The following is a 26771-nucleotide window of genomic DNA, read 5'->3' on the forward strand; positions in this document are numbered from 1 at the left end:
CAAAAAGAGGCAACACACTTAAATGGAAATTGTGAAAATACTTCTCCCGGTGGTGAACTTGCTCTGTTGACTTACTTTGCAAAACATAATTGCAAATTGCATGTTGCAGTTATAGGCTGCTCCAGTAGCCTTGAGACAGGCCTGCTGACAGTAAGTTGACATTATAAAACTGAATAGTTGTTGGCAAAGAGTTTCCTTTCTTCTTCTTTCCTCTTTAATGAGTGATTTAGTTCACTATCTAAATTTCAACCCTCAGAATATGCTCCCAAGATATATTCTGTTTCAAAAACTTAAATATAAAATGTAAGTGAGCATGGAAAAGGTGAAAGATAGGATGTGAGTTATCAACCTGAAGGCAGACGATGAGGACTTGGAGATATAATCTGAACAAAATGTAGCACATCTACATAGGTAAGTTACCTCTTTCCTTCGTGATTATGGGTGATTGATGCTACCTAGCTGTAGGTGGTTGAAAAAAAATCCCGAAAAACAAAGAATTTCAACTGTTTAAAAACTGACCAGAAAATGTATACACCCTATCAATAGAAAGCCAATTCTCTTAGACTCTATCAAATCAGTGCTAAACAAGTATTTGAAAAATGTCAATTTGAAGGGTATCTCTATACTGTGAAGCTACCTGAGGAGCTCACTTGTCTCCATCCAGCCTGGTTTCTGAGATAGGTACTGGGATATCCACAGCACCCCTGACAAAACAGACCTAGAGAGGTTGATATCTTCAAGATTATTTTCAAGGAATAATTTTGTCAAAAGCTTGAGAGTGAGTGATAGTATTTCCATCTTGGATCCTTAGAGGTTAACAGTAGCCAATAGCTCAGAATTGTTGAAAACTGTCTTGCGTGTGTGTGTGTTTTGGTTTTTTAATATGAACTGACAGATGACATGAAATAGAGATGGGAAGTAAAAATGCTAGATAGCAGAATCAGGATCCCAAGAATTTGAAATGAGCTGATATGAAAAATTTGTACTTGAGATTAACTAGAGGGGAGGGGTGTGGGAGGATGGGTTAGCCTGGTGATGGGTATTAAAGAGGGCACATTCTGCATGGAGCACTGGGTGTTATACGCAATGAATCATGGAACACTACATCAAAAACTAATGATGTAATGTATGGTGATTAACATAACATAATAATAAAAAAAGATTAACTATAGTAGAAATAGAAATACTCTTAGGCATAATAAAGAGTGCAAAAAAATTACAAAATGAGAGAGGTATGACTCACATACGAAGTATAGAGTTTTCATGTAATATGAGCAATATAAAAAGGGGGATACAAAATATGGGCATTAATATTGTTTGAGGTCACATGGCTAAATTGAATAAAATCATGAGCAAAGTCTGTGATGGCTTTTTACCATAAAATGCACATGCAAACCAAATTTGGGATTCAATTTGAGATTCAAGGAGGTCTATAAAGACTTGAAGCCAAGGGGCGCCTGGGTGGCTCAGTCGGTTGGGCATTTGACTCTTGGTTTCTGCTCAGGTCATGATCTCAAGTTGTGAGATCAAGCCCCCAAGTCAGGCTCTGAGCTCAGAGGTGAGTCTGCTTGAAGATTCTCTCCCTCTGCCCCTTACCCCACTCACATGTTCTCTCTCTCCCCCTCTCTCTCAAATCAGTAAATAAATCTTAAAAAAAAAGACTTGAAGCCCATTTAAGGATCCCTGAGCTATTCACAGATCTCAGATTTAAGACTGAATTAGCAGAACAATCTCTAAATTCATATAATCACAGATTTGAATACCGAATCCACCACTACTAACAGGATGACATCAGGCACATGACAAACTCAATCACCCTTAGAATCCTCATCTGCAATATAGGAATAAAAATACCTAGCTTGAAGAGTGGTAGTATGGTGAGAATGAGAGCATTTTTAAATAGAGATTCACCTATTATTTGATAAGTACTCCCTCAATGGTAAATTATCAGGGGCAAGATGGTGAGCAGATGTATTGTGTATGACTCTATCTGGTGGTTGGAAGGTGTGAGAAGAGCAGAGTATGAACAACCCTAACACTGAACCAGATGTCTGTTTCCAAAATGTGGATACTAAGGGTTGTTATTTGTGACTTGTCAACCTTCTTAGGTAGATGACACCTTATTTTTACTCTTATGCATAGTTTTAATACATATAAATTTTCTTCCAAGACTGCAGTATGTTTATCACTGAGAACATCATAAATCATTGGATTTAGATGTCTTTAGTAGCATTTTGCTTATAAATTTTGACTCTCTTTAGCATCATGTTTATTTTAAAATGTCTTAAAGAGTCTGCTTACATAACCGTACAAAGAAATTTCTATGAGAAAAGTAATTTTCTGTAAAAAGGAAGAGGTTGGGAACTAAAGGATTTAGTATTCCTTCAAGGTCACTTCCTAAACCAAAGTTTTCAGACTCGGTAATCCTTCCAAGGCAAATGAGGATTCTAAAATAAGGGGGGTGAGGCAGAGAAAATCTGGGAAAGGAAAGGGTGTTCTGAATATATCACATCTCAGGCAATGTACCGGAAGGATGCTGGCAAATCTGTCACGGCATCCTGAACACATTCTTCAAATGACAAAACTCTCTGACAAGCTCTTGGGAAGCAACACAGCACAGTATATCCTTTTGAAGCAGTCTCAGGGGTAGGGAGGGAAGAGGGAAACTGAAGATGAGGAAAGACAAAGACAGATGCATCTGGGTTATCAACTGTCACTGTAAAAAAATAATGAAACAAGGAAATCAAGCTACAGGATTGAAGGCTTTTAAGCTTGTACTTTCAAAAAATGTATGAATATTGCTACTTGTGATCAAGAAAATGACTGTGCTTGCTTATCAAATAACGTATGGGTTCTGTTTGAAAGCAGTAATTAGCTGATTCTTGGAGATAGCATATCACCCCAAGTCTTGGTTACTACTGGAATGGAATACCAACTTCCTCAAATTAGAAGACTACATTCACCATTCTTAGCTTAGCTTCTCAAAACCTCATAAATTAGGCAGCCATCTGAGCCCTCCTGCACTCCACTCCAACTCTACATACTACATTTTTAATGATAGCTGAGAGTTTTCACTCTTATGTCTGTTGACAGAAGCCAATGATAATGCATTGTCATAGCAATCCTGTAAGAAATGCTGGGACTTGTTTTTTGTCCTACTTCCCATCTGCAAAGTCATTTTTAATATCTAAGTGTATGTTTTTATGATGAAAAGATAAAGTAGAAAGCTCTGTTCTCCACTCCTCTTGCCTCCACCAACAACCAGTTTCTTATTCTACTTTTCCTTACTAGAACAAAAGGAATTTATTTTCCTACTAGGGGACTCATAAATGTCATCTTTAATTTCAAAAACTATACAGGTAAATGTGTTTTCTTGTTCATTCATGAGCACCACTGAGTATTTGCATGAGCTGTGTTCCCTTTGGGTGATCTAGTGTAAGAGCAGCCTCTCTATATTGAGTAAATAAACCCCTGGGCTGGAGATTGCAAAGAAAGATGAGGTAAATCAAAGAAATAGAGGCAAGTCAATAGCATGAGTAATATTAGTATGCTAAAAAGTATTCTTCTTATTATTAGAGACTTGGTAGTAGCAACTACCATTTACTGAGTGCCGGCTGGATGGTAGGTATATTGCTGTGTGCCATATGCATTATTTCATTTAATCCTCACAGCAACCCCATGAGGGGGCCATTACTTTGTCCATTTTCTGGATGAGGAATCTGAGGCTAAGTAAATTAAAGTAATAGCTATATGTTTAGTAGGAGTCAGAATTCAATTCCAAGCTTGTCTGACTTCCTATCCAGGTGCTACACTACATTGCTTCTTGTATTCAAGTAACAGTCATCTTAACCTCACACAATGGGAAAAGTTAACTGGACAATAACCTGGTAAAACTTGTTTTTCCTGTTCTAGAAATGGAAAGACATTTCTTCTTGTATGAGGTGATATCATTCAAGACATGTTGTCTTAAGTGTATTTTTCCAGGAGTGGGGCATTATTTGTGCTGAGTTTCAGTATGATTTTATGAACCAAAGGATCTTAGAAGTCCAAGTCCAACCAACTGCTTACGCTTGAACGACTTCTAAGACATTCAAAGCAAGCTTTCTCAAGAGTTGTCTAAGGCATTTCATTCCATCTTTTCATCATTCTTAGTATAATGGAGTATCAGAAGCTGTTTTCCCATTTTCCTCCCCATGTGGCATGCAATGTCACCTTGGGCAGACTCATCCTTTTAAGGGAAGATTCACCCTTAGTGGTTCCCTTCAACTGTGTAACTGAAAATGAAACTGGGTTAGAGCTGTCTCATATATCATGACAACTATAGGTCCCTACAATACTCTACAATACACTGTATTGGTCATTGATGGGTAACAGGATCAATTTGCATAAGGAGACAGGGATCTTCTGTGAAGAAAATGTCCTATATCCTATGACTTGAAATTGGTGAAAATTTCCAGACCAAGAAGGTTTTGTTTGAAACACACCCACCCCGAGGGTGCCTGGGTGGTTCAGTTGGTGTCTGCCTTCGGCTCAGGTCATGATCCCAGGGTCCTGGGATGGAGCCCTAGTCTGGCTCCCTGCTCAGTGGGGAGCTTGCTTCTCCATGTGCCTCTCTTCCCACCTCACCCCTCCCCCAGCCTTCCCCCCATTCATGCTCACGCTCAAATGAGTAAAATCTAAACAAACAAAACACAAAACACCCATGCAGACAACATACATATTCTTTGAATTGTGCTATAGAAAAAAAATTCTCTAATTTTCACATATTGTTCAACTAGGATGGGCCCCTGAGTCTTCCCTTTTCTTAGCTTAAGTATCCTTCCCTCCTTCAATTATTCCTTCTTGATAAGGTTTGATGCCCATGTCATGCTGGCCCACTTCTCTAAAGTACTCTTGTTGTTCTATATCTCATTTCTAAGTTCTCTTGCACAAAACCTACTTCAAAAACCCAGCTCTGGTGTGAGATCTCTTTCAATCTCTCTCTCTCTCTCTCTCTCTCAAACAGCAAGGAATGATACTTTCTCTCTCTCATTCCATAAACTATGCTTGTATCCAAGTAACTCAAAAATGCATGATCATCTTAAGCAGTTACAACACACAGCTGACAAACTTTTGAGTTTACTGTTAAGTAAAGACCACAAAACCTCTTTGAGTCACTATTATACTTTGATGTACTATTTCTTCCTCATCCTGCATTTTGTGATTGGTGTTATAGACTCAAGATCAGAAGCCTTTGTTGGAGTTTATTCTATTAGATTCTGTCTGTAATTCTGGCTTGTTGCCACCTTGGTGTTCCCATTCTGCCCTCCAGTATATTCCCAACCTCACTTGGCTTTTTAATCCATAAATAAGGCAAAGACACCTTCTTAATTCAAGTGTAACTAGATGACTAGTTACAATTAGGGGTTCTTTCTATGGCCATAGATCTCAAATATACCTACATAGCAAGATAAATGCCTCTAATTCCTCTTAACACAATGTACAATTTTTTAGGGAACTGCTCAAAGAAAAATGATAAATGCTGATGGAGAGGAGGTTTGTACAAAATTTTTAAAACACTGGTAACTTTCTAAAAATAGAACAACGCTATGATCCAACAATTGCACTATTAGGTATTTACCCAAAGGATACACAAATACATATTTGAAAGGGTGCATGCACTGTGATGTTTATAGCAGCATTATCAACAATAGCCAAACTATGGAAAGAGCCCAAATGTCCATCAACTGATGAATGGATAAAGAAGATGTGGGGTGTGTGTGTGTGTGTGTAATGGAATATTATTCAGCCATCAAAAAGAATGAAATTTTGCCATTTGCAACAATGTGGATGGAGCTAGAGTATATTATGCTAAGTGAAATAAGTCAGAGAAAGACAAATACCATATGATCTCACTCATATGTGGAATTTAAGAAAGAAAATAGATGAATATAGGGGAAGGGGGAAAGAAAAAAAAGGAGAGAAGGAAACAAGTTATAAGTGACTCAAAGATAGAGAACAAACTGAGGGTTGTTGGAGGGAGGCGGGGGGCTTTTGGGCTAGATGGGTATTAAAGAGGGCACTTGTTACGATGAGCACTGGGTGTTGTAGATAAGTAATGAATCACTGAATTCTATTCCTGAAACCAATATGCACTGTTTGGTAAGAAAATTTAAATTAAAAAAAGACAATAATAAATAAATAAAAATAAAACATTGGAAACTTTAAATACATATTTGTTTAGTGGTTAAATGGTGAACCTTAATTTTACCTTTTGCAGGTAATGTCAACATTCCTCATCCATCCATCTGTCCATCCATCCAATACACTGTTTCTAAGCACTATGCACCACCAGCTGCATGCTAGGTCTTGGGTCTATTTACCAGGGCAAATAAAGCAGAGTCCTCCTCCACCCAGTCTGGTGATAGTGGTAAGAACAAAAGAGGGGACAGTCAATTACTCAGCAACTACAGTGCGGCATATAGTACCGTGAAACACAAAGGAGAAAGAGCTAACTCTGCCCAGAGTTTGTACATAGAGATGGGAGTCAGGAAAACTTCCTGGAAAGGTTAATATCTAAGCTAAATTCTGAATAAGAAGTACCAGTCATGTGAAGAGTAGGGTCAAATATTTTTCATTAGAAGAAGCAAAAGAAAGTACAGCATGCCTGGGTCAGGGCAAGTCATTTAAAATAAAATCTCTGGTGAGGGGTTGCTAATGCTAACTTATGATTTCCACATAGCTTTTGATAGAATATGAAAATAATCTATTTTAGTCAAGTAACTAAAAGCAAGAAAACAATGAAAAGAAGAAATATACCACGGATTGATTTTATAGGGATAGGGAAGAAAAATAAGACAGATGAACATTTTGGAACATGTACACTTTGCTCTTTAAAACAGCCAGGAATGTTATTTACTTTCACCAAAAATATATGTACTCCATTTTTCTTAAAACATGCAACTCTTCCAGTCTATATTTTATTTCGAATCACTTTTTGGAATTTCACTTTACTAGGAAAAAAATACAGGTTCAAATAAATGGTGAGCGACACAGTGTCAACATCAGGTACACAGTAGGATATGGTGATATGGTGAAGGATATGGTGAAGACTGGAAAACTGAAAACTGAAAAACTGGTGTCCCAACCAAAGGGGGCAGCTGCTACTCAAATAATGCTACCTGATTACCAAGAAGAATTTAAGTCCCATAGAACAAGTTCTCCATTTTTCTTTTTTTACCAGAAGCTAAAAATCTGGTAAACTAAATTTCACTTTATACATGAATATTTTGGGGGGTATTAATAATTAATAATTAATAATTAATTATTAATTTAAAATATTGAGAAGCCCAATACAGGTCACTATTTTAAATTAAACACATGTTGGCCAATACCAGTCTTCAAATTTTAGTTTAGATGCTTGATAATCAATTTCTTAAAAATTAGTGATTAGTTTCCCTCAAAATCTCAGGTCCAAGTTTCAAATTTCAGCCAAATAATGACATACTTTAGGACCAATGCAATGGATAACATTTCATTTTTGGCCTCTGGATGACTTAAGACTTGCAACACATCTGATTCTTCACCCTTTTCCCAGACCCAAAAATGATTTCACCTCCTTGTGGCTGCCAGGACAAGCACATATATTAAGTGGCTTATCTGCTGGGAGTATGTCAATGTGATTAATTAATTAAAAAGCCAAGTGTAGTATCAGATAAAGTGCTAGTATCCAAAATCTGTAAAGAACTTATCAAACTCAACACCCAAAGAACAAATGATCCAGTCAAGAAATGGGCAGAAGACATGAACATTTTTCCACAGACATCCAAGTGGCCAACAGACACATGAAAAATTGCTCAACATCACTCAGCATCAGGGAAATCCAGATCAAAATCTCAATCATATACCACCTTAACACCAGTCAGAAAGGCTAAAATTAACAAGTCAGGAAACAACAGTTGTTGGTGAGGAGGCAGAGAAAGGGGAACCCTCCTACACTGTTGGTGGGAATGCAAGCTGGTGGAGCCACTCTGGAAAACAGTATGGAGGTTCCTCAAAAAGTTGAAAATAGAGCTACCATATGACACAGCAATTGCACTACAGGGTATTTACCCCAAAGATTTAAATGTAGTGATCCGAAGGGCTATGTGCACCCCAATGTTTATAGCAGCAATGTCCACAATAGCCAAACTGTGGAAAGAGCCAAGATGTCCATCAACAGATTGGTACACAATGGAATATTATGCAGCCATCAAAAAAGAAAAAAATCTCACAATTTGCAATGACATGGATGGAACTGGAGGTTATTATGCTAAGTGAAATAAGTCAATCAGAGAAAGACAAGTATCATATGATCTCACTGATATGAGGAATTCTTAATCTCAGGAAACAAACTGAGGGTTGCTGGGGTGGTGGGGGTGGGAGGGATGGGGTGGCTGGGTGATAGACACTGGGGAGGGTATGTGCTATGGTGAGTGCTGTGAATTGTGTAAGACTGTTGAATCACAGACCTGTACCCCTGAAACAAATAATACATTATATGTTAAAAAAAAAAAAAGATAGTAGGAAGGGAAAAATGAAGGGGGGAAAATCAGAGGGGTGAGGAACCATGAGAGATTATGGACTCTGAGAAACAAACTGAGGGTTTTAGAGGGCAGGGGGGGTGGGGGGATGGGTTAGCCTGGTGATGGGTATTAAAGAGGGCACGTATTGAATGGAGCATGGGGTGTTATATGCCAACAAGAAATCATTGAACACTACATCAAAAATTAATGATGTAATGTATGGTGACTAACATAACATAATAAAATAAAATTTAAAAAAAGAAAGAACCAAGTGTAGGAGGGAAACTTCTTGCATATCCTTCCCCATGCAGTGATTTTTTTTTGAGAGACTATCTTATCACAATTAAATTCCAATTTCACAGTTTACTAGCTTTTTTCACTACAAACATGAATGCATTCATAATGCCAAGGAAGTATAGAAGAACTGACATCCTGTTCACTGTTTGACTGCATATTAAATTTCCACATTAAGCAGCCAGTACACAGATATACATGACTTGGGGGAACTCAAATTGGTTTGTGTGAGATTAAACATGTAATTTAAAATGGATTTTCCTATGGGAATGACCTTTTCTCCAAGTGTAGAAATAATTCAAGTGGTTCCTATATTTTCATGTTTGAGTTATCTTATATTTGTGTTTGATGGTCACTCAGCTTTCCGTGGAAAGGCTGGGAATTGTTAGGGGGTTATTTTACTACTGATGGTGTAGGGGAGCAAATTTTGCCGCCTTAGGAAATGCCTCTTTGGCATATTGATTATTTTAAGGTGGTGATTTTTAAGAAACTGCAGACAAAGGAGAGCTCTGAAAACCTAGTAGAAGTTACCCTTTTGTAAGCGACACCTACATTCATAAGGGAAATTTCCATTTGTAAGGGTGTCTGCTTGGCTGTATCAGGGAGAAGGAGGACTCTAAATCTCTAGAAACTCTTATCAAGGTAAAGACTTAAACCTGCATAACAACCTGACCCTTGTTTAGTGTGTTTTTCCTGGTAACCTTCCACAACTTACTCCCCACCCCCAACATCTTCTTTTGTCTTTAGCTGACAATTGTATTTAAGGTGACAGCTTTGGCCATTTGGGGGAGTTACTCAGTTTTCCCAGATCTTTCCCATGTGCACAAGAAGTATACGTTTTTAAATTGTCTTCAATTTTCTCCCATTCATCTTTCTCATGTCAGTTTGATTCTTAGACAGCCTAGAAGAATCTGGAAATGCAGAGGAGCATTTTTTTTCTCCTCAACAACAGCCAGTTGGACAAGCAGCAAGCATTTATTAAGTGCTATCTGAAAAAAAAGATAAAAGAAAAAAAAAAAAAAAACAGAAACATAATACTGGCCCTTAAGAAGCTTCAAGTCTGATTGTGCTGGCAAAATATATGTCCATATACTGACCGGAGAATAGTTTCAAAGGAACACATCACAATTTGTCGACTACCAACATGTGCAAGTAGCACTGCAAAATAGAATGTGTCAGATCTGTTATAAACCTGAGCCAATTCCAAAGTGGCAAAAAGCTTTCCACAACAACTTGGATACTTCCTATTGGTATGCACATTTTTAAAAAGGTACCATTTGAATATTTATTAAATGTCAGGAATGATTCTCAGCATTCTGCATACAAAAATCTCCAAAGCCAGGAAGTAAACACTATTACTATACTCATCCTTTGGACGAGGAATCAGAAGCTTAGAGAGGTTGAATAACTTGCTCAGAATCATACAACCAGCAAGTTCAGATTTGTATCTAGTTCTGCCTGATTCAAAAGCCAAGAGTTTTTAAAAAAATTTTTTTAAAGATTTTGTTTAATTATCTGAGAGAGATAGAGAGAGCATGAATGGGTGGGGGGAGAGGGAGACACAGACTCCCCGATGAGCAGGGAGCCCAATGAGGGGCTCGATCCCAGGACCCAGGGATCATAATCTGAGCCAAAGGCAGACACTTAACTGATTGAGCCACCCAGGAACCCCAAAGCCAAGAGTTTTAATGACCATGCTATAATATTCACTACCTGGAACACTGCTTGACATAAACAAAGCCCCCATAAGTATCTCATGAATGAATATTTCCTTGGTTATTTATCATTAGCCATAAAGATTTTTTCCATCCATCCAAAAAATACCTTCATGATTTAAATGTTTTGAATCAGTACATTTTGAAAAAAGACATAATGCATGACGTCATCCATTATTAAATATAATACTTTAGTCAATTAATAATTTTCAACCACACTTTTAAAATTGTATTTGAAATACTTTGACAATTTTTATCATGCCTTCTAAAAACAAGTATTCCTAAATTGTTACATTAAAATAATGATTATCTGACATTTGACAAAGGAACATGTAGAACATGAGGTTTTTAGAAGGCTGCTTGTTCTTGACCAAATCACCTCCCTCTACTGGATATCAGTTTCAGAGACTGTCCCTTGAGGATGTGACTTCCAGGGCCACAATTCTGTGGCTCTGTGTTTGAAAACATGAAATAGTTTGGGATCAGTAATTCAATTAAGGGATCTTTATTAGTTATTAGTCTTGAGGCAACATACAGCCAGTGTAGATAGAGGGATGGGAAACCAGGACTTGCTGGAGACCCACTAGGAAAAAGAAGGACAATGGGGAGGGAAACTAACCTGTCTGTAGGGGCTACCAAATCTAAGGTTATTAGTTAAATCATCATAATTTGGAATTAAAAACCATAATTTGGAACTAAAAAAGACCTTTAAATAGCTAGAAGTCTTATGGGTTAGACCCAAAGGGAGTTTTTCCTAACAGGGCCGAAAAAGTCCTTCTACATAAGGTACGTGCTTAGTATTTGTTGAATGAATGATCTCCCACTTATCTTCTATGAGAAAGCATTTGACCATTTTGACACATCAAGGGGGTAGTGGATGTCAGCTTCTGGGGAAGATACTTAAGAGTTCAAGGGCAGATGTGCTTTCAAAGTTTCATCAAATAGAGGATCCTTGTCTATGAATCAATGCCCAGGGTTCTTTATCCAAGATACCTTGCTGATGTGATGTACATTTTAAATTAAGGTCAACAATTTATGAGATCATTGTAAGAAAGCCAAGTTTAGATATACACTCCAAACCAATAGATAATTAAAACTTTTCTTATTTTCAATGCTGTTATCTCTAAATTATTTTGTCTCTGACTTCTCAAAGACTCATTACTTTGGGAATAGAGTGCTGATAACAGTACAGAAAGTTAATACACACACACACACACAACAAGGCAGAGGATCTAAGCACTACTGCATTCCTTAGGCTAGGGCCAAGGGGAAAACAGGGCAACAGAGAAGAACATGAGCAAGCACTAGTATGTTCTGGAATCCCAGTTAAAAACTGGAGTTCGTGGCACAGCTTCATTCTTGGGATGTATGTATGGGAGGAGATGAGGAGGAGAGGCTAGGCAGGATTTCAGTCCTATCATCAGACCCAACATAGTACATAATAAAAAGCTGAGTGAACAACTTACTCAGCCTCCTAGAACTTAATGTGGGCCTAAAGGATTCTTACATAAGTAAGACTCTAAAGAGCTTAGAAGCTCAGCAATTTTAACTATACCACTGTTCCTGAGGCTGGCATAGTGTTGGCAATGAGAAGTCATTTAACTATACCAATTTGTCCCCTTCTTTTCAATAAATATTCTTTGAAGTCCTTTAGAAGTGAGTGAAAGTACAAGAAATTGAGGATACAAAGTTGAAATTGAGTAAAATGTATAAATTTATCACTTCAAAAACCCCATACCAATCCTCCAGGGGAAAGATTAATTAATCTATATTCTAGTGAGGATCTTTTAAGAAAATATGAGAAGATCCAGCTGTGAAAAAATGAGGGAGAGGAGCAAAAAATGGCTTATTGGGTATGAGTTGTGGCTCATATTTTATAGACAATAACAAATAATTGGATTCTGGATATAGGCTAAAGGAAGATTATGACAATTATAAAGGCATGGTGCAGGGTGGGTTTAGGAAATTTGGGGGGATGGAAAATTGTTTGGCTTATCTGAAACTGCTTTTTTATGAAGGAACAATTAGATATAAATTATGAAAAGAAGGAAAAGGAGAAACTCATAATAACATTGGAATTCTGACTTATGATACAGAATAATAGGCACTTTAGGTTCAGAACAGGGATTAAATATAAAGATAAGAATATTTATGGAAGGGGCACCTGGGTGGCCCAGTCGTTAAGTGGCTGCCTTCGGCTCTCGTCATGATCCCAGGGTACTGGGTTCGAGCCCCGCATCGGGCTCCCTGCTTGGCAGGAAGCCGGCTTCTCCCTCTCCCCCTGCTTGTGTTCCCTCTCTCACTGTGTCTCTCTCTGTCAAATAAATAAATAAATAAAATATTCTTAAAAAATACTTATAGAAGATTGTTGTGGCCTGTGTGCGTGGGATGGACTGACAGAGGTAGGGGATATGATAGCGATGCCCTGCGATATTTCAGAAACAGCTGTCAAGCTTTCGCCCAGGGTGGTGGTCCTTATTTCAAAACCACAAAATGGTCTAGTAGAGGTTCACATTTGCAAGAGTAGAAAAACAAAGTATTATGCTCGTTTTCACCTCTCCCTTGAATTCCTTCATTCATAATAGGCGGATATTTATAGGAACGTAGGTATTACCTATTTTTGCAGCAAACTTTTGACAACTGGAAATAAGAAAGAAGGAGATTTTTTTGTTCACTTCCTCTTTTCATTGCCATAGAGCATCAGATAGGAAAGTCAGAGGTGGGGCGCCTGGGTGGCTCAGTCAGTTAAGCATCTGTCTTCAGCTCGGGTCGTGATCTCAGGGTCCTGGTCGAGCCCCGCGTCAGGCTCCCTGCTCAGCGGGGAGTCCGCTTCTCCTTCTCCCTCTGCCTGCCACTCCTCCAGTTTGTGCTCTGTCAAATAAATAAATAATCTTAAAAAAAAAAAAGGATAGATTGAGAAAATGTTTAAGAGAAGTGTTAAATGTTGAGGAATCTGTACATTTTAATTCTCTAATTGACCCTCAGTGGCCATGATGAACCCAATTCAATGTGTACTGAATCAAAGAGAAGTAGATTACTTTTTGTAAGAGTGATTGACAATAGCGATGGCAATGACAACAATGCTCACCATTTACAGAAACCCTACTACATACTAGAAACCTAGCCTTGTATGTATTTCGTATACAATGTCTACAATGTCTCAAAGCTTCACAATAGTCTTGTAAATTAGGCACGGTAGAACGACCTCAATTTTGTAGAAGAAACCGACAAGTTTAAATGACTTGCTCAAGATCCCACCTTAGAAAACAAGAGTCTGGATTTGAACACAGGCTTGTCTGTGACACATTGTTCCCACGATGCCATTCATTTGGAGAGTAATAAAGCACACCATGGCTCAGAAACTTGTAAAATACAGTTTACAGTAAGATTCCAGTGTTTCAGTGTCTGATGAAGATATCTGAAATCCACCCTCAGTGTGGGAGAACACTTCACAGACCTTATATTGAAATACAGATGTCAATATTAAAAAATTTGAATGTGTAGTTTAATAGTGATGAATGAAAATCTAGGATGAAAATCTGTTTCATTGGTATTTTGATAGAATTACCAGTATCTTTGGAGCAACACCAAGAATAAGTAGGACGCTATTTCAAAAGATGCTATGTTATCACACAATATTTCTCTAACAAGCAGTCTACTACCCATGGGCTCATAGTTAACTTTGTAAAAGGCTTGTTGAAACCCTAGCAGAAATAAAAATTTATGAGGCACTGCTTTATCTTTCAAACTGAAGTAATTCAGACTTTGTGAACTTTAAGAGATCAGTTCTGCATAATTTATTCAATAAAATGTAGAACCATAACTACATTTTATTTGTACAATATATAAATGCAAATAACTTCAATTGTCTAAATAGTAAATCTGGTACTTGAGGCTTTTCCTCTCGTCTGGAGCACCCTGCATCGTATGCTTTGGTCAGTTCTCCTGGCTAGCATCCACTCCGCCTCCCTGAAGTGTGTCTGAGTGTCTTCTGGGAAGACTGCTCTCACTTCCTAGCCAGCATTAGGCCCTCTCATCCCCTTCACCTCCCTGCTCAAAATCCGAGCCTCATGACAGCAACCACTACATCGTTATTATCCTTATTCTAGAGAAGAGACAGAGAAGTGCACTTGGCCTTATTTGCAGAGCCTGAGAGTGACAGAGCTGACATTCTTACTCAGCTGGTCAGATTCTAGGGCCCAATACTCCTAACCATTAAGTGTGTGGCCTTTCCAGAGGACACACTTTATATATTTTGTATCTCAGGACTTAGCAAAATATCAGTCGGAGGAACTCAACAAAGGAATGAACAAATACTTTCAATTCAAACGGGGCCTCAGCTTTAGCCCATCCCATGGTTACTGCTTACTATATGGCCCTGTCACATAGGCAGTGAGTGAAAAGGCAGTGATAATTGAATACCTCCCCTACACTATCTTCTGGAGGAAAATAAAAACAAAAAAAATAGTCTGGAAAAAAAAAACTTGGCTTCTCTGTTCCCACTGTTCCCTGCCCTCTACCCCCCAAACAATGGCAGCATCTAACCAGCTTGCTCTGCTGTGATCTCTTCTCTTGCTAAGTGCCAAATACCATACAGAAGGGCCTCATTTGAAGCTTTCAAGAGCTTATTTTCTAATCAAAAACTCATCTGTCTCAGTCTACAGATCACTCTAATACAGTCTGATTTCTCATTATTTCCCAAAACACATTCTTTAATTTCTACACTGTCACAAAAATATACCATTCCTATAACCCTTCTGAATTTCATTATTCAGGGCAATGCAGGGGTCAGCAAACTACATCGTTCCACCTGTTTTTTATACTGCCTCTAAGCAAAGAATGTTTTTTTAAAAATTTTAAATGCTTAAAAAAATCAAAAGGAGAGTACTCTGACATCTGAAAATGATATGAAATTCAAAATTCATCTATAAATCCAGCTTTATTGGGACAAAACCAATTCATTTATGTATTTTCATGCTATAACTCTAGAGGTAAATAGTTACAACACAGACCATTTTTTTCATGGTTTTCATGTTTTCATGCTATAACTCTAGAGGTAAATAGTTACAACACAGACCATTTGGTCTGGAAAGCCTAAAATATTTATAATCTGGCACTGTACAGTAAAAGTTTGCCAACCTCTGGGAGAATGGAATAAAATGATGATATGCTATCATTGAATATCTACTCTGCATGAGACATGGGTACTATCCATTCTTTATTTCATTCAGAACTCCCACCTGGGGAAGGTGGATATTATTCTCCCAAACTGTAGATGAAGAGACTGGGATTAAACAAGTAAAAAGAAGCAAAAGCAGAACTAAAAACCTTCAGACTCCAAAGCTCATTCATGGTTTTTCCTCTATGACAAGCTATTTCTCCATATACTTGAGAAGAAGTGAATATATCGACAAGCATGAAATCACATAGTCCACATTCAATACTCAAATAATAATGGGATGCCAAGTAATGACATGGCCCTAGGGAAACCCAGCTAATCCAGGAACTACCAATTGCATCAATAGAGCTGCTTGGGTCTCTTTTTTCTCAATTGCTAACTTTACCTGGCACATAGTTTTTCTCTTTTTTTTAAACATTAAACAATTGCAGATCCTTTCAGGTAGAACTTCAAACTTCCTTTTTATCACTTTTGTCTTTCATCTATTGATCAATTTATTCTTTAAAAGAATAGTTTTAAAAAAAATTATTTTATTATATCACCATACATTACATCATTAGTTTTTGATGTAGTGTTACATGATTCATTGTTTGCGTATAACACCCAGTGCTCCATTCAGTACGTGCCCTCTTTAATACCCATCACCAGGCTAACCCATCCCCCCACCCCCTCCCCTCTAGAACCCTCAGTTTTTTTCTCAGAGTCCATAGTCTCTCATGGTTCGTCTCCCCCTCCGATAACCCCCCTTCATTTTTCCCTTCCTACTACCTTCTTTTTTAACATATAATGTATTATTTGTTTCAGAGGTACAGGTTTGTGATTCAACAGTCCTACACAATTCACGGTGGTCACCATAGCACATACCCTCCCCAGTGTCCATCACCCAGCCACCCCATCCCTCCCACCCCCCACCACTCCAGCAACCCTCAGTTTGTTTCCTGAGATTAAGAAAAAGAATAGATACTTTTTAAAGTACAATTTGTTGTTCCTTGAATTTCACTTGACAATTTTTAAATCAGTGCTTCATAGCACACCTATGTTAGCTAGCTAGGCCTATTGCCCTTTAGATTTCAGGACATGTGGAATGGAATAAAGAAAAAAAGACAAAGAAAACAGTTCAATTTTTCCCCCAAAGCATCCATATCTTGCATCTCATAGGCCAAACTAAGCAGAATCTACAGTTATATGGAAAGTAAATAGAAGAAATCCAGCCAACATAATATAAGTAAGCCTGTGTGGTTTTTTTTTTTTTTTTTTTTTTTTTGGATCCAACTGAACCTGATGCATTCTGACTGCTACATAGCTTTGGCTCATGTTTAGAAACAATCCTCAGAGCTGGAGATCTCAAGCTCAATTCTTGGAAAGGTAACTGACCCTTAAGAAAACAGTATTATTTTTACATAAACTGTCTTCTGGCCTTGCCTCTAGTAATAAAAGCCAATATTTGTTGATCATTGCCATGTTTTACACCCTCAACATGTATTAATTTGTTTAATCCTCACAATGGCCCTGTGAGGTAATACTATTATATACTCCATTTCACAGATGAATAAGCAAAAGTACAGCAGGTTAGGGGACTTGCTGGCTGGCATTCAGTTGGTGACAGAGACAGGACCAAACAAAATGACTCAGAGTGCGCACCCCTAACCACATGATGGACTGCTTCTGGTCTGCTTCCCGATGTGTCACAACTATTGAATTAACTATCAAATGGTAAATCTATCATTTAATCAAACATTTTCACTGTGTAGTTTGGTGGCTGCTCTCCAACAAAATCTTGTTCATTTGGTTGTCACTATCTTTTCCTAAGGGGTAGTTGTCATGAAGACGGATTAAAAAAAGTCTTTTGATAAAAGCCTTTAGTTGGGCAGCTCTGCAAATAAACTGGAAAAATAACAGCAAACATTTCCTTGTGAGAAATTCCAAATCTTTTAACAGTCTTAAGATTTTACCATTTACATGAACATTATGAAAGTGTCTATGTCTATGACTATCTAGAAAGTAATTTCCCATCTTTAATGAAGAAAGATGATCAATAGAAGAGTAGATTATGATGTTTTAACTATAGCAACATACACACAAAAATCAATATGAAGTCATTGATCCAGTCAGAATGGAGACTTGGAGGCCAAAAATTACCCAGACTGCAATGAATTTTTTTGTAGTGACATTATATTTTTCTTTTGAGCTATAATTGATGTATAACACTGTATTACTTTCAGGTGTGTAGTATAGTGACCCAACATTTGTAGAGTCAAAAAAATGGTCACTACTGTAAGTCCAGTTACCATCTTTCACCTTACAAAATATATTATTGACTATATTCCCCATATTATACATTACACCCATGACTTATTTATTTTATAACTGGAGGTTCACTTCTTAATGTCCTTTACCAGTTTTGTTCCCCTCCCCCCCCCCACCATCACCAACTCTCCCGCTTCCCTCTGGCAACCACCAATCTATTCTCTGCCTCTATGAGCCTGGGTTTTTTGTTGTTTTGTTTTACTTAGATTCCATATACAAGTGAAATCATATGGTATTTGTCTTTCTGTGTCTGACTTATTTCACTTAATACCCTTTGGTACATCCATGTTTGCTGTGGCAAGTGGTAAGATTTCTTTTTTTTATGGCTGAGTAGTATTCGTGTGTACACACACACACACACACACACACACACACACACACACACACAGTTTCTTTATCCATCCATTCCTTGAAGGACACTTTGGTTGCTTTCATATCTTGACTATTGTAAATAATGCTGCCGTGAACATGAGCATGCCTACATTTTTTCAAATTAGTGTTTGTGTTATTCAAATACATATTCAGTAGTACAATTGCTAGATTATATAGCTCATTTTTTAATATCTTGAGCAACCTCTGTACCATTTTCCATAGTGACTACACCAATTTGCATTCCCACCAGCAGTGCAGAGGGTTCCCTTTTCTCCATATCCTCACCAACACTTGTATTGCTTTTTGTACTAGCCACTTTTAGATGTACAGTATTATCTTGTTGTGGTTTTGATTTGCATTTCCCTGATGGCTAGTGATGCTGAGCATGTTTTCATATGCCTGTTGTTAATCTGTCTTCTTTGGAAAACCATCTATTCAGATCCTTTGCCCATTTTTAAAATGGATTGTTTTTCCTTGCTATTGAGTTGTATGAGTTCATTGTATATTTTGGATATTAACCCTTTATCAGATATATGACTGGCAAATATCTTGTCCCATTCAGTCAGTCGCCTTATTGTTTTGTTGATGATTTCCTTCACTGTGTAGAAGCTGTTTGGTTTGATGTAGTCCATATTTTTCCCTTTTGTTTTCCTTGCCTTTAGAGTCACATCCAAATAACAACAAGACAAAACATTGCTAAGACCTATGTCACAGGCATACCACTTATGTTTTCTTCTAGGAGTTTTATGGTTTTAGCTTTTACATTCAAATCTTTAATCCACTTTGAGGTTTCTTTTTAAATATGGTATAAAAGAGTTGTTTGTTTCATTTCACTGAATGTTCCATGAATGTTCCATTCATTCCATTGAATTCATTCCTTAACACCATTTATTGAAGAGATTGTCCTTTCCCCATTGTATACTCTTGCTCTTTTCATAAATTAATTGACCATATGTCCATACAGTTTGGGGCATTCTATTCTGTTCCATTAACCTATGTGTCTCATTTTATGTCACTAAAACACTGTTTTGATTACTATACCTTTGTAGTACACTTTGAAATCTGGGAGCATGATCCCACCAAATGTATTCTTTTTTTCTCAAGATTGTTTTGACTGTTTGGGGTCTTTGGGGGTCCCATACAAATTTTAGAATTATTCTAGTTCTGTGAAAAATGCCTTTAGTATTTTGATAGAGAATGCACTGAATCTGTAGATTGCTTTGGGTAATAAGGACATTTTAACAACTTACTTCTTCTAATACATGAGCACAGAATATCCTTTATTTTTGTTTTCTTCAATTTCTTTCATCAACATCCGTGGTTTTCTGTGTACAGGTCTTTCACCACTTCTTTGATTAAATTTATTCCTACATTATTCATTCTTTTTGATATGATTATAAATAAGATGGTTTTCTTGATTTTTCTTTCTGGTAATTTATTATCAGTGTATAGAAATGCAAGAAATTTTTGTATATTAATTTTGCAACCTACATCTTTACTGAATTCACTTATTACTTTCAATAGTTTTTTGATGGGGTCTTCAGGGTGTTTTATATATATAGTATCATGTATCAGAAAATACTAACAGTTTATTTCTTCCTTTGCCATTGTATGCCTTTTATATCTTTCTTGCCTAATTGCTGTAGCTAGCTAATTCAAGTACTGTGTGGAATAAAAGTGGCAGGAGTGGGCATACTTGTCCTGTTTTTGATCAAGAGGAAAGGCTTTCTGCTTTTCACCATTGTGATTTTAGCTGTGGGCTTGTCATACACAGCCATTATCATGTTGAGGTACATTCCCTCTACAGCCACTTTGTTCAGTTTTTATCAAGGTTGGATGTTGATTTTGTCAAATACCTCTTCTGTATCTATTAAAATATTTTTATTTTTTAATGTGATATATCATGTTGATTGACTTGTTGATATTAAGCCATCCACTTGAGTCCTTGGAATAAATTCCCTTGATCATGGTACATGATCCTCTTAATGATTGATGAATTTGGTTTGCTAAAATTTTGTTGAGGATTTTTGCATCTATATTCATCATGGATATGGACCTGTAACCTCCCTTTCTTGCGGTGTCCTTGTCTGGTTTTGGTCTCAGATAATGGTGGCCTCATAAAACGAGTTTGGGAGTTTTCAACCTTTTGGAATTGTTTGAGGAGGATAGGTATTAAATCTTTGAATGTGTGGTATAATTCATCAGTGAAGCCATCTGATCCTTGTCTTTTGTTTGTAGGAAGGTTTTTGACTACTGATCCTTACTAGTAATCAGTCTATTCAGATTTTCTATTCCTTCATGATTCAGTCTTTGAAGATTATAAATTCATAAAAAAATCTATTTCTTCAGGATGCTCAATTTGATGGCATATAATTTTCATAGAATTCTCTTACAATCCTTTGTATTTCTTTATTAGTATCAATTGTAATTACACTTTCATTTGTGATTTTATGTATTTGAGCCCTTTTTTTTCCCTTGGTGAGTCCACCTAAAAGTTTATCAATGTTGTTTATATTTCCAATGGAATCAGCTCTTAGTTTTATTGATCTTTTCTATTGTGTTTTAGTCTATTTCATTTATTTTACCCTGATCTTTATTGTTTCCTTCCTTCTACCAACTTTGAGCTTCATTGGTTCTTCTTTTCCTACTTTCCTTAGGTATGAAAGTGTTTACTTCAGATTTTTCTTGTTTCTTGAGGTAGGTTTGAATTGCAATACATTTCTCTCTTAAACCACTTTTGCTATATCCCATAGATTCTGATATGTTTATTTCTGTTTTCATTTGTCTCTATACACTTTTAAATTTCTCTTTTGACTTATTCTATTACCCAGTAATTGTTCAGTAGCATGTTGTTTAAGCTCCACATATGTGTAGTTTTTCCAGTTTTCTTCTTATAACTGACTTCTAGTTTCATACCATAGTGGTTAGAAAATATGCTTGATATGTAATTTCAATATTCTTGAATTTATTGAGCCTTGTTTTGTGACCTAACATGTAATCTATTCTGGAGACTGTTCCATTGCCCTTGAGGAGAGTATATATTCTGCTGGTCTTGCGTAGAATGTTTTATACATATCTAGTAAGTCCATTAGGTCTTAGTTCCTATATTTTAAGGCTGATGTTTTCTTACTGTTTTCTATCTGGATGATCAATCCAATGATGTAAAAATCCCCTACTATTAATTGTATTGCTGTCGATTTTTCCCTTTAATTCTGTTAATATTTGCTTTATCAATTTTGGTGCTATGTTAGGTGGATATATATTTACAAATGTTATATTTTCTTGCTGGATGTAACCCTTTATCATTATGCAGTCCCCTTCTTCGTCTTCTATTACCATCTTTGTTTCAAAGTCTATTTTGCCTGAAAGAAGTATAGCTATACCAGCTTTCTTTTTGTTTTCATTTAAACAGAATGTCTTTTTCCTTTCTTTCGCTTTCAGTCTGTATGTGTCCTTAATTCTGAAGTGAGTCTCTTATAGACAGTATATATATGTGTCTTTTTTAAAAAAATCCACTCAGCTACTCCAAATCTTTTGATGGAGCATTTAGTCCATTTACAATTAAAGTAATTATTCATAGGTTTGTACTTACTGTCATTTTCTTAATTGTTTTCTGACTGATGTTATAGATCCTCTCTGTTCCTTTTTTTTTTTTCTTTCCTTGTGGTTTGTTTACCTCTTTAGTGTTTTAGTTAGACTCCTTTCTCATTTTGTGTATTTACTAGAAGTTTTTGCTTTGTGGTTATGGGAAGGTTTACATATATTATCCTATGAATCTAACAGTCTATTTTACATTGATAGCAACCTTAAATTTGAACATATTCCAAAAGTCTACATTTTATTCCTTTCTTTTATGTTTCATGTTTTTGGCATCACTTTTTACATTTTTTATTTTATGTATTCCTCAACTAATAATTATATAGTTAATTTTACTACTTTTGTCTTTTAAACTTCTTAGTAGCTTAATAAATGATTTATCTACTACCTTTACTATATATTTATTTTTTCCAGGGAGATTTTTACTTTCATGTTTTCTTATTAATTAGTACCATTTCTTTTCATCTTAAAGAAGTCCTTTAATATTTCTTGTAAAGCTGGTTTAGTAGCAATAAACTTTTGCTTGTCTAGTAAACTCTACCCTTCCCTCAAACCTGAAAGATAACTTTGTTGAGTATTCTTAGTTGGAAGTTTTTTCCTTTAAGCACTTTGAAGGGGTCATGCAACTGCCTTCTGGCTTGCAAAGATTTTGCTGAGAAACCTGCTGATAGCCTTTAGGGTGTCCTGTGTACGTAACAGTTTGTTTTTCTCTTACTGCTTTTAAAATTCTTTATCTTTAACTTCTGCTATTTTAATTATAATGTGCCTTGGTGTGGGTCTCTCTAGGTTCCTCTTATTTGGGACTCTCTAGGCTTCCTAGATTTGAATGTATGTTTTCTTCCCCAGGTTAGCAACCATCACAACTAATCGCCCCACCCATCCTAGCATGGTGGCAGTAGGATACCATGTCTGAGTTTGCCTGCTTGTGCTTGCAGGCCATGTAGAGAAGAGTAATGCTATCTGCTGGTGCTTCCATCTCCAGGGAACATCTCAACAGTCCCTGCCCCTCCAGTCAATGCTCCCAGATCTGCAAATGAATCTCCCTTACATGTAGTCTGGGTACTTTTCAAACTGTTGGGTTTTTTGGTTTGCTTGCTGGGTCTTGGGGTTAGTCCTCCAGGAGGAGAATCTCAGTTTCCCATAGCACTTTGGGACCCCTGCACATCAGCTCTGTTGGTTTTCAAAGCCAGACATTCTGGGGGCTTGTCCCTCCAGTGCAGATCCCAGGTGCCGGGCTGCCTGATGTGGGGCACCAATGCCTTGCTCCTCTAGTAGAAGCACATGTCTGGTGAGATTCCTCCCTACCATGTGTTGCCACACTGTGGGTGGTTTTGTTTTGTTTTGTTTTGTTTTTTGTGGAGCTGTCTCTATCTCCTATCCATTGTGATGTGGTCTTTTTATCCTATGTTGTGAAGAGCAATTCATCTAGTTTTCAGATCTTTTTCAGAGAGCAATGATCCTTATGTAATTGTAGATTTTGTGTGTCCATGGGAGAATGTAAGTTCATGATCTTCCTATGATGCTTTTTGGACTCCCTTCCCCATCATAACATTCTTACTAAAAATCTGTTTGTGCAATTTTGAAATAATCAGTTCTAAGGACATACCAAATTATACTGAGAAGATGAAAAACAAAAAAAAAGCTTCACTTTTCTCAAAAGGCAGATGTTTAAAATAAAAGGAATAGCTCCAATTTCCTCATAGTTATAGTCTCATTTATTTTGTTAGTGCAATGGGACCACTTATCACTATTTAGAGTAGAAATGTGGGTTTTTTTTTTAATATTTTCTATTCTATCTTCTTCCAAAATAGATTCATGGTATCATGTAGACTACAGAAAAAAACAATTTGTCTTAGATTTTGTTGTAGGCTTACAAATAAAGGTATTTCTTTTAAGAATCAAGGAGAGGTACAATGACCTCCAAATCAACTGTAAGGTCCCTGAGTTTCTTACAGAAAAACTAGGGAGATTCAGGAGAGAACATTTGTAACAGAAGATTTTCCATTTTTGCACTATTTTCACTTCTCAGCTGTCATAATTCTAGGCAGTGCACAGTAGAAGGCTGGTTGAATTTTCCTGAAAATGGCAACTTCTAAGCTAAATAAAGCTTGGGAGCCACTATGCTATATTCTAATGATGTAGAATTACTGATTTAATCAAGCAAATATAAAAATTATATTCTGACTCCCTTCATTTATTTAAGTAAATTTCCTTACTACATTCCCGAATAAAACAATATCTTTGAGCTTGATTTTCTTAAGATCACATTTTAAATTTAAAAAAATCCTAAAAGAAGATGCATTTTCTTTAGTAAAAGCACAGTAATTGATGCTAAGCTATTTTACAATGTTCTTAGCTGCTGAAATTTGTGCTAGTGCCATATTATTATACACCATTTTTATTAGAATACTAGATTTGGTTATAATTGTTTTATGAAAAAATATGGTCAATAACATTGAAGTAAATCACAAACTTAGAAAGTAGTATAAAGAGTGTCAAATGAATTATCATTGTATATGTATTACTCTTTCATTTTTTTCTTGATCAGTCTGGATTAAAGGATACATGAGTATTTATTCTGAGTAATGTTACTAACAGCATAACAAGGGAAATCTTGTTTCAATCACAGATTTGTATGTTAATTAAAAACATTGTAAAGTAATGTTCTCCTCATCCTTTCACATATATTGAGAGAATTTTGCTTCTAGTTACAGTGGTATAGTTTCTATTAAAGGAAAACTATAAACATTCAACAAAATTACTTGAAGGCATTGGAAAGCGAGACAGAGAAGAGAATAGGCAGATACTGTGTGGAAGGCAGACTCTGTGTGGGAGCAGGAGATACACTTGGAAAAAGTAATGGCACAGTAAGGCCCCAGTCAATGACATGTGAGGCACTACAACTCAAATACAAACCAGCTGTTTTACTGCCTTGAAAAAACAGAGCGTAGAGTTTCAAGTACCCAAAACAAATGGAAAGCTAATGAAGATGATGAAAAGGAAATAGAGGGGGGAAAAACCCTCATTATGGCCTAAATTCTGTCCAAGTCTGTGACTGACCCCATGAGTGGGACAGACCCCAAGCAGTCCAAATAAGACTAAAAACACTGCACAGAGATTCTAGCTCTTACAATCACAAAGGAGACAGGAGTTTGGAATTTGGGTTTAGCCAAATTAACTGCTAATTTTTTCCCATATTTGGAGAATATAATAGAATATAGTCTCTCCTTGACAAAATCAAGGATAAAATCCAAAATTTAGACACATAGGAAAAAGAAATCATGGCATATAATCAAAAGAAAATTAATCCAGATTGACTTGAATGTTGAATTAGCAGAAGAGCTTTTTAAAATAGCTAATACCAAAAGCATAAACAATAAAAATAAAAATGAACAAGATTCCATCAAACTAAAAAGCTTCTGCACAGCTAAAGAAATGATCAACAAAATGAAAATGCAACCTACATAATGGAAGAAAAATTGGCAAGCCACATATCTAATAAGGGGTTAATATCCAAAACTTATGAAGAACTTAAACAACTCAACAGCAAAAATAATAATAATCTGATTTAAAAATGAGCAAAGGGGGGCACCTGGGTGGCTCAGTCAGTCAAGTGACTGACTCCTGATTTTGGCTCAGTTCATGATCTTGGGGTCATGAAATTGAGTGCCCCACCCTCCCCTCCCCAGTCAGCTCCACATTCAGCATGGAGTCTGCTTGGGATTCTCTCTCTCCCTCTACCCTCCCCCCACTTGCACCTTCTCTCTCAAATAAATTAATAAAATCTTTAAAAAAATGAGCAAACGACCTGAACAGCCATTTTTCCATAGATGATATTCCAATGGCCAGCAGGGACATGAAAAGATGTTCAATATCACTAACCATCAGAGAAATACAAATCAAAACCACAATGAGAAATCTCTTCATACTTGTTAAAATGACTACTATCAAAAAGACAGGAAATAACAAGTGTTGGTGAGGATGTAGAGACAAGGGAGCCCTGGTCCACTCTGGTAGGAATGTAAATTGGGGCAACCACCATGGAAAACAGTAGGAGGTTCCCTTAAAAATTACAAATAGAACTACCATATGATCTAGTAATTCCATTTATGGATGCCTATCCAGAGGAAATGAAAACACTAATGCCAAAAGATACATGCACCCTCATTTTCATTTCAGCATTATTTATAATAGCAAGACAGGGAATCAACCTAAGTACCCATCAATAGATGAATAAAGAAAATGTCTCACACACACACACACACACACACACACACACATTATTCATCCATAAAAAGAAGGAAATGTTGCCATTTGTGATATGAATGGAACTGAAGGGGATTTTTCTAAGTGAAGAAGTCACAGAGAAAGAAAAATACTGTATCATTTCACTTCTATGTGGAATCTGAAAAAACTGAACTCACAGAAACTGAGAACAGATTGGTGGTTGCCAGAGATGGGAGGTGGGAATCAGGGAAATGGGTGAAATAGGTCAAAAGATACAAACTCTAGTTATAGATAGGTTCTGGAAATGTAATGCACAGCATGACTATATTTAACAATGCTGTACTGTATATTTGAAAACTACTAGGAGAGTAAGTCTCAAAAGATCTCACCACACACACAAAAAGTGTTAACTATGTGAGGTAATGCATGGTAACTAGACTTACTGTGGAAATCACTTTGCAATACAAACATATATCAAATCCTTACACTATACACCTTAAACTTACGCAATATTTTACATCAATTATATTTCAGTAA

This window comes from Callorhinus ursinus, unplaced genomic scaffold (genome assembly GCF_003265705.2).
Source record: "Callorhinus ursinus isolate GAN/ISIS: 27379988/994484 unplaced genomic scaffold, GSC_fseal_2.0 scaffold15, whole genome shotgun sequence".
Classification (NCBI taxonomy): domain Eukaryota; kingdom Metazoa; phylum Chordata; class Mammalia; order Carnivora; family Otariidae; genus Callorhinus; species Callorhinus ursinus.